The 10,057-nt window shown below is 35.3% G+C and overlaps 1 long non-coding RNA gene and 1 pseudogene across 1 annotated transcript; one reads left to right on the top strand and one right to left on the bottom strand.

Annotated features, from left to right (window-relative positions):
- Positions 1–6,659: 6,659 nt before the first annotated feature.
- LOC124387893 lies at positions 6,660–8,184 on the top strand (annotated as a pseudogene).
- An 87-nt stretch (positions 8,185–8,271) lies between these two features.
- Positions 8,272–10,057, bottom strand: LOC124387901. The gene is made up of 3 exons (XR_006926265.1): positions 9,965–10,057; positions 8,540–8,630; positions 8,272–8,331 (listed from the first exon to the last, which is right to left on the bottom strand). It is a non-coding gene; the product is annotated as an uncharacterized LOC124387901 (long non-coding RNA).

Below are 10,057 nucleotides of genomic sequence, written 5' to 3'. Positions count from 1 at the left end.
TTATAAGATGACAATTATTTAGTGTTTATAATGAAACCATACTGTTAATTTAAGACCTTTTGTACTTTTGTTGCATCTGCATAATAGAAGTATTACATCTTTATTTCATGAGTTAATTTATTTCATCAAAATCACAAGCATAGATGAGTATTTTGCTTAAAGTTTTGTTTTAGTTGATTTCTTTAATTCAATTTGACTTTATTTGTATAGTATAGAACTTTTAACAGTGCACATTGTCCCAAAGCAGCTTTAAAGAAATGAACAGAAAACAAATATGAAATTTGAAATTTATAAATTAGTCCTCAAACATTTATCCACTGTAGTAAAATGCATTGATTAATTGTTTAAACAAAAATACCAATAAAAATATTAAAGGTTTAAGTGTCTCAGTATTCACCCCTGATGATGTGAAACCTCCTAAAGGCTCTACAGGAAAGAGACTTGGTTACAGAGAGAAAATAGCACTTTTTTGGCAGGTGCTGAGTTGATTGGTTGATTGGATGATTGATTTCTGCCCTTTATTGTAGTCTTACCTCCACTTTTACTTCAATATAGAACAAAATTCATTTAGTTATTTTCACTGCATGGATCAGATTATTCAGTATCCCACTGGAGTTTGAAGTGTCACTTATTCATCAGAAGTATTGCTGTAAAGATGCTTAAATTAACTTCCCTAAGCTAACAGTAAATACAACTGGCATTTGTGAAGTATTAAACAAAATACTCTAAAATATGTTCAATAAAGTGAAAAAAACTATATCTGCAGCACCAGAAGTCTATAAATCCATAAATGTAAAGAGTGCAAAAGCAGACAATGAATTGTTCTTTCTTTCTTTCTTTTTTTAAAGTATGTGAAGTTTGTAACGTCAGTGTGCTGGATCAAGTGCTATTTTATAAGATGACAATTATTTAGTGTTTATAATGAAACCATACTGTTAATTTAAGACCTTTTGTACTTTTGTTGCATCTGCATAATAGAAGTATTACATCTTTATTTCATGAGTTAATTTATTTCATCAAAATCACAAGCATAGATGAGTATTTTTGCTTAAAGTTTTGTTTTTCAGTGGATTTCTTCAATTCAATTTGACTTTATTTGTACAGTATTGAACTTTTAACAGTGCACATTGTCCCAAAGCAGCTTTAAAGAAATGAACAGAAAACAAATATGAAATTTGAAATTTATAAATTAGTCCTTAAACATTTATCCACTGTAGTAAAATGCATTGATTAATTGTTTAAACAAAACACATTATTAGCATGTGTAAGATGATGATTGTTGATATACAAACCAAATAAACATCAAACTCCTGGAACTGATACAGAGAAGTGTATTTAAGTGAAACAGGTGAACAGCTCCCCCTACTGGGAGAGAAAAAAGGCTTTTTGTACAGTGTGTATGAGTTTTGTGTCACTGTGGGCTCCATGGCGCAGTAGTACAGTGCAGAGTCTGATACTGCAGCAGGAAAGATCTCCAGATCTACTTTCTTTCTTTTTACGAAGTCTGATGGATATTCTTGGGTCAAGTTGTTCAGCTCTAGTGACATCATCTGAGGATTTATAAATCAGGAGCAAAAACTTTGGGTCTGATTGAGGTTTTTGTTGATACCAGTGGAGATAATAAGCTGAGTCATCATATGTGCAGGTCAGTGTGGTGTTACTGCCTTCAGGTGAAGATATGATGGTTTGTTCTGGTGTAATGCTGCTGCCAACAGCTCCTGCTGTAAACACATTACAACAAATATTTCTAATGTCATTGCTTGATGACCAACTGAATCATCATGTTTATGTTTCAGTACAAATCTCCAGCATCCACATAAAGTTTGTGTAGAATATAAAAGACTTACCAATGATTTGAACAACTATGAAAAGAAAGAAGAGGAACATGATGGTTGTGTCTTGCAGTAGATATAAATGTCAGTATCTCTGTGAAACTGTCTAAACTGTATCTCACCACATCGAGCTCCGCCCACTTTTACTGAGGTGTAGTCATGACAATTCTGTCATCAATCTCTCAGTTTGTAGTCGTGTGAATTCTGCCCTCATTTCATGTAAAGTTAAAAAGGTCTATAGGTGTTTAACATTTCTAGAAATGTCCCTATTTGATTATCTTTAAGAAAAGTACACAATTTTAATCTTCAGTAGACATTAATTTACTTATTTACTAGTTTTGCAGGTTTGTCCTCCATACACACTCACTGTGTCCCACCTAAACACTTATAATGTATTTCAGAGTGACGTCGTGATACAGTGACGTCTTTAGATATGATACAGATGCTATTCAGGAGAGAGAATCAGAAGGTAAGAGAGGAGCTACATGTGTGACGTGTGTTGGACAGGAATGAGGGATTTTTACTTTGTTACTGTATATAATTATGTTTATGAAATGTCTGTATCAGAGTACTTTACTTATTAAATAATACATTACAATTTATATATAGATACTTTTTAATATATACTTTATATTGTTAAAATTGATTGTTAAAATCGTTATCTATTTTAGAGGTTATAGTGACAGTTTACTTTAAAACATTACATTTTGTGTGAAATTGTAAATAACACCAAGTATCATCTGTTTTATATGTTTCTGGACAATTTCTTAGTGATTATATTTATACAAGTTCACTGCTAGCTAGGGATGCTGGTGTTGTATAGAGAGATTTGATTGACATTAAAATATCAATCATACCTGAGATTAATATTTATTTAATTTGAATAGGACCTATTTTTCCTTCCACTCCATTCATCCTACAAATAATTTCTTTCAATAAATGTAGCAGAAGGAAGAAAGTCTCATTACAGATAATTTAATATTAATAATAATGAATTTCATAAACTACATAAACTATATAATTACACAGAAAACTATTTCATATTTGTTTTGTTCTCTGTATCGATTTCCCCAATACTGGTCTTGGAAATCGTTGGTATCGGATCAATAAGAAGCTGAAATGCTGAAGCTGAAACAGTTTTTGCTACAAAATGACGGATGTTTCCACAAGATGTCGCTGTGTCACTTCAGGGCTCTGAACGTTACTGCAGTCGCTCCAGCGCCACTTTCTGAGGGAAAACCAGGCGGATGAACGGCGAGGCGGCGGTTTGCAGGAGGAGGAGGTGGAGGTTTTGGTCAATTCATACCAAAAGTAACATATTCAATAATTAAGCTAAAATGCCAAACGGTGATCCAGAGTTGTGGTGTCTTCAGTCACGTAACATTAAACTCAGGAACCATGAAGATAGATTTGGACTGTAATTAATATAAACTGTAATTAATATAAAAAAATATATTGTCTGCTACAATGGTTTTGGGTTGCAGTTGCCATGAACATTTAACTGGGCTGAATCAACTCTCCATCAGTGAACAGGATAAAACCTCAACAATGCTGGAACTATAATAAATGGATATTCTTTGTCACCCAGATAAAGATGGGTTCCTCTTAAGGTTTCTTGAGCCACTAGCTCGTTCATTAGATAAATAAACTAATTATCTATCAATTAAAAATACATTTTTGTGATCTATTTATTTCTGTGAAGGTACTTTGAGAAATGTTCATTGTTAAATCCGCTATGCAAATAAAATGTATTTGAAACCAACACAATTTAAAGAAATTATTCATATTTTTTTCCTCAAACTCACATTGAAGACTTTTAAGAAATTTTTTGTCACTTGTTTAAAAATCCAATAAATTACTTTGTAGAGCCCATTGTAGGCTTTGAGGTGAGATTCAAAATCCTCAATCTCAGAGGTGCAAAGCAAACATGCCAAACACTAAGCCACTGTCTCCCCCTGTTGGCAGTCTTACGTAAAACAAATACCAGTGTGAAGGTTTTTGTACAGTGCAGCTGGATTTCCTGTCACTGTGGGCACCAGAGCACAGTAGTATAGATCAGAGTCTGATACAGCAGCAGAGGAGATGATCAGATCCACTTCTTTATTATTTTTATCAACTTTAACATCCAGACCTGGTGGAATTGAGTCACTTTTTCCTCCAGTTGCATCATCAATATAAAGAAGGAACACAGGTTTAGATTTTGGATGTTGTCTGTACCAGTGCAGGTAGTTGTTTGGATAACTTGTTTTGTATTTGCAGGACAGAGTAACTTTATCACCTTCATCTACAGCTTTATGAGTGGAAAGTGGATTTATTGAATCTGCCATGGAGTCACCTGTCATAGAGAAGAGAACAATAATTAAATTGACAATCAAACTAAAACTATATACAGTAAGACTGACTCACACACTGATAAATGACTGTTAATGTTTCTAAAGTGACAAAAAGTCAGTGTAAATCTCACCTAGTGAAAGCCACAGACACATGAATATAAGAGTGAACATGATGAATGGTTTTAGCTGAATGAAAATATTCTGAGGTCTTTCTGTACTCTAATATGTGAACATCATAAAGTTTCATGAAGCTCCACCCCACAGCATCACATGACAGACACCAATGTTACTGACAGCAAACACATACAATCACTTTAAAATTTCACTACTATATACTTTAGTTTATAAATATATTTAGTTTATATTTTAGAAAATAAATAAAGATTATTCAACACAAATAAATAGAGATGTACATTCTATTTGCTTCTTAAGGACTGTTAAACCTCTTGATGCTCAGCTCTAATAAAAGTATGAGTTTTGAGTATTAATGAGTATTTATTCTTAGGACAGTTCAGTGTGAAGTGGACAGTTGTGTAGTTTTATCAGAATGGTGTCTCTATAAATGAGTTGAGCTACTAAGAGTAATCAGGGCAGGAGTGAGGATAATATTAGTGCAGTGTGTATGATAGAAGAACAGCTGTAGTTTATATCACAGAGGTTTTATTGTGAAAATGAGGATTCATCATCAGAGAATGTGAGCAGGGTTGTGTGGAGCTCTAGTACTTTTCCCACAATAAGATAAGTGACTGTGCCATCTTGTGTTCACTAAGGAGAAAACCTTAACACAATAATAAATATTTACTCCTACATACATGTGTTCCAGAAAGCTTGGTTAACTTACCATTTGATGAATCATAACCTTTGGGTTGATTTACCCCAAACAGGCATACCATGAGTATGTCGGTTCCAAAACACCTGAGAAGAGTTAGTTTAATCAACCTCCAACTGGTTACCCAGAGTTAATGTATGTGTATAAAGACATTTTCAATGGTTTGCCGATTTCACGAGTCACCATGGAAACTCAAAGCCAAAAAAAGAGAGCGGTGTATTTCACAGAGGCGGAGTTGGAGGATTTAATGCACACTTATAAGGAGGTTAAGCCAATAATATTAAAAAAAGAAGCAATACAGCTGCATCAGCTAAAGCAAGAGAGTTGGCTTGGCAAAAAATAACGGACAGAGTAAATGCGTGAGTGTATTAAATTACAAATTTGGTATTGGTTCACGTTTTATTATAATGCAAAATAATGAAGTATGACTTATACATCCTTTTGAATATGTTATATCATATTATATATGAAAACATTTACTTTTCCTGCCATTTTTTTCTTTAGTTTAAAATAATAATGTATATTTCTTATTTAATAAGGTGTAATCCTTCTGGAGCCACAAGAACTTTAAGCCAAGTCAAAATGAAACACAAAAACATTGCTGGCATTCCAGGGGCAGTTCATCGCACACACCATGCACCACAAGTGATGGTGAAAAAATGGTGAAATGTAAGTTTATCTCTATGATTTGTTTTTATTTTTTTTATCTCTGTCACTTAAAGGCTTTTTGAACAAGATACATTTTTATGTAGGCTTATTTTATTTAACTGCATATGATGTATAGGCTACTGTGATCTTAGTCTGACATGTTACTATTTTCATGTATTATTTTCTTTGATAATATTGAGAATTTAATGGGTTGTGTGTTCTTATAGATACTGATGGACGTATTGTATTATTGGACCCTCCAGAAAGAACACAGTCTGTCAGAGTTGTAAGTGACTTGTTGTCAGGTACCTTTAGTTGCTTTTAGGTTTTTTATTTATTTTTTGCCAGATAATGTATACTTGAATATTTCTCCTGTAGGATGAAGATGATAAAGAGACCACATCTGCTGTGACAGAAGGGGACAATGCTGGTAGATCCACTAAGGTATGATGCATACCATTATAAGGTATGGCCCCTTTTTGCATTAGAGTAACAAACTGTCATTGTCCTTTCACAGTACATACCTAGGGATTTGCCCACAGATGAGGGTCCTTCAACCTCAGCACACAATCTAAGCAGGGTAAGAATTTGTGTCCAGGTGTCCATATTTGAATTTTATTGTCTGACCAAACAATCTCATTCATTACATTTTTTCCCATCTACCTAGTTGCCAGCAAAGGAGCTGTATAAGGTCCATCTTCAAAAACAAATAAGAAAAAGTGACATGGAGATGGACCTTATACAGCTTCAAATGGAAGAGAAAAGACTCCTCATTAAAAAAGCAGCACTTGAAATTGAATTACTGGAGCATCACCTTAAGGTGAGAACTTCTGAATATTAATCTGTTGCATGTTAAAAGTGTTGTGTGTGTGTAATTATATATATGTGTAATTGTAATATATATATATATATATATATAAAATATATATAGAATATATATATATATATATATATATATATATATATATATATATATAATATGTATGTGTGTGTAAAGCAATAAAAAAAACATTTTATTGAATTTTCCTTTTATTGTTTTTCAGGAAATAAAGAAATAAACTGCCTGGCAGACCAGTGCAAAAAAATTAATAAAAGTAATTTTGACAGATCCTGTCTCTCAAAAGTCTTCCGTCTCTGTTAGCCTCTAAAATCTGTAGGTGTTTCTCTGGGCCATCTTCCTCAATACATGGAGGGTGGCTCTCACTAATGATTTTAAGAGAAAAAATTAAGTTGTTACCTGCACATTGATACTATCAATAGATTTCCTATTAAAATAGTCTCCCTCATTTATTGGTGGAGCTTTAATAGGAATGTGAGTGCCATCAATGCACCCAATTACATTTGGAAACCCTGAAACAGAAAGTTATGGAAGTATGAAGTGTGTGCGCATAATGAATACATGTATAGATATAAATATGACTAAATATTAAATATGCGTCAGATTTTACTACAAAGGACAAACCTGCCACTCTGTGGAATTCGTCTTTAATAACAAGCAGAGGTTTATGGCCAGGGAACTGTACAAACGTGGGTAAGAACTGTTTAAGTGCCAGACATACTGTATGAACGGCTCTACACACAGTTGCCTTTCCCACATGCTCTGAATCGCCCACACTATACAAAAAATGGCCAGACGCAAAAATCCTAAGTGCTATGCACAATGTTTTCTGTGCTAAGCGCAGAACCGCGGTTTGTCACATTTGCGATATGCGGTTTTAAAAAACATGTTAAATAAACTAACGAATCTTTTGAAAAACTATAACGCTCTTTCAAATATTCATTAGGGTATGCAAACATCAATACGCGGTCTTATAACCCTCTCCCGTCACATAACCTGCTTTCTGGAATACCCCCCTGCTCTCTTTCCTCTCAGCTGCTACTCTGATGTGGGCAAAACAGGGAGTCTCTCTCAGCAGGTTCGGCAGTGTTTACCACGGTGTTGTTGAACACGAGCTGAACCATGCACTCAGTTTCTACCACGAGCATGTTAGAAGCGATCGTGAAAAATATGTCACCATCAACTGGGAAAACATTGACCCAACAACAACGTCTAATTTTGATTTGAAGAACACCAACAACCTCAACACTCCTTACGACTACTCCTCTGTGATGCACTATGGAAACACAGCTTTCTCCATCAATGGTGTGGACACCATCACCCCTACTCCTGATCCTTCTGTTAAAATTGGACAGAGACAAGAGCTTTTCACTATAGACATTAGGAGGATCAACATTCTCTACAACTGCTGAACGTCTGCAGAATGTTTGCTTTGATTTAAATTTACTTTAGAATCGTATTGCAGTAAAACATACAGCACACAGTGATGACATCACTCACTGTGGTAACCAAGTATGTAATGATGCAATAAAATGGCAACAATCATGTTTGGATTACTATGTACTTTAAACAGGAACAGTGATGATGATCAGAAGCGAAAAGTAGTTCTGAGAGTGTAGGAGACTGTTTACATTAACTACAGTCCAATCCATCCTCAAAGCGCCCGTTCTTACTCCGGAATTTCATGGAACCACCCAAGGCATTGATGAGAAACCGTCCCAAGCTGCACAGAATGGCCTCCAGTCGAAGAGAACACTATCCAGAGGCAGGCCTGGATGAAGTGGGAAGATCCACGGAGGGGAGAAGGGCAGGAACAGTGGTCACTCAGCCTCAGGAGCATGTTTAACTCGACTGAGAGAGAGCGAGAGAGAGAGAGAGAGAGAGAAGGATATGGATTATTAAGTGTTTTTATTGTTGTATGAAAGTTAATATCACTGTGCAGTTCAGACTCCGGCAAGACTCGCTATAGCAGCATAACTAAAAAGGAGAACCAGAAGGTAACACAGACATGAGGGATCTCTGGGATAAGAGATGACCCACCACACCACAGTCAACAAACCTGAGTGAACGTGTGAGAGTGATGGGACAACAGCATTCAAATATCCCATTTCACCAAACACTCTATATCCAAGACTCCTCCAGATCTGCACCTTTAAGAAAAAAATCTACTGATGAAAGACGACTAAATAAATACGTTTTCAACGAGTCCCGAACAATGATTGGAAGGCTGTTCTATAACTGTGGGGCTTTATAAGAGAAAGATCTGCCCCTTCATTATTTAAAGTACCAACAAATAGCCTGCACCTTTTGATCCAAGTAGGCATGGGGGATCATATTGGTAAAAAGGTTCACTCAGATACTGTGGTACTTCCGTCTAATCTGAGTTGAGCAGACGAAGGTTATCAAGCATCCACTGTCTAATGTCCTTTACACACTCCTCAACATTGTTAAGCTTATCTTTCTCATCTTGCTTTGCTGAAATATACAATTGTGTATCATCAGCATAGCAATGGAAGGGAATACCACGTTCATGTATAATTTCACCCAGAGGTAGCATATATAAAGAGAAAAGCAGTGGGCCTAAGACAGATCCTTGCAGAACACCAAACTTTACTTCAGAGAGCGTGGAGAACACCATTTACATCAACAAACTGATAGCAATCAGTCAAATAAGACCTGAGCCAAGAGAGAGCTGTTCCCTTTATTCTAACATTCAAGTCTAGCAAGCAGTATGGTATGATCATTGGTGTTAAAAGCTGCATTAAGAGACAAAACCCTGATCAGAGGCCAATAGCAGGTCATTTACCACCATAACTAACACTGTCTCTGTGCTATGATGAGGCCTAAATCATGACTGATACATTTACAATTTTTTATTCCTAAGTAGATGTGAGCATAACTGCTGTGCTACAACCTGTCCAAAAATTGTGGATATAAAGGGGAGATTTTATATTGGTCTGTAGTTGGACAGCTGACATGGGTCAAGGTAAGGTTTCTTAATTAGGGGTTGGATAACTGCCAGTTTAAAGAATTTAGGTACATAGCCTGTGCTAATGGAAGAGATTATTATTTTTAAAACAGGTTCAATTACCTCTGGAATTATCTGTTTAAGGAAACTTGTAGGCAAGGGATCGAGAATGCAGGTTGATGATTTTGATGAGGAAATTGAAGAAATTAAGTCACTCATGAATAGCAGTAAAGCTTTGTAATTGACGGTCTGTTATAATTACACTGCTGTCTACAGGGTTACTTGAAAAATAATTTGGATTTATATTAATCGTCTGGATTTCTTGCCTGATGTTTAACTTTATTATTAAAAACGTTCATGAAATCAAAACTACCTAATGATGGTGTGCATGTTAGTGCAGTGCTTATATTTCCTGTTAATTTTGCTACTGTGCTGAATAAAAATCTAGGATTATGCTTGTTATTGTGTATGAGGGTGGAGAAATATGACCTATACTACAAGAAATTAGAGCAGCACCTTCCAGAGTGGGATGGATACTGTCCCGCCATAACAGGCCAGCCTTGCCCTCAAAATTGCTCCAATTATTTATGAAGCCCACGTTGTTTTGGA

This window comes from Silurus meridionalis, chromosome 6 (genome assembly GCF_014805685.1).
Source record: "Silurus meridionalis isolate SWU-2019-XX chromosome 6, ASM1480568v1, whole genome shotgun sequence".
In the NCBI taxonomy this organism is placed as follows: Eukaryota; Metazoa; Chordata; class Actinopteri; order Siluriformes; family Siluridae; genus Silurus; species Silurus meridionalis.
The sequence above is the reverse complement of the archived record's forward strand: the minus strand, read 5'-3'. Positions and strand labels throughout refer to the sequence as shown.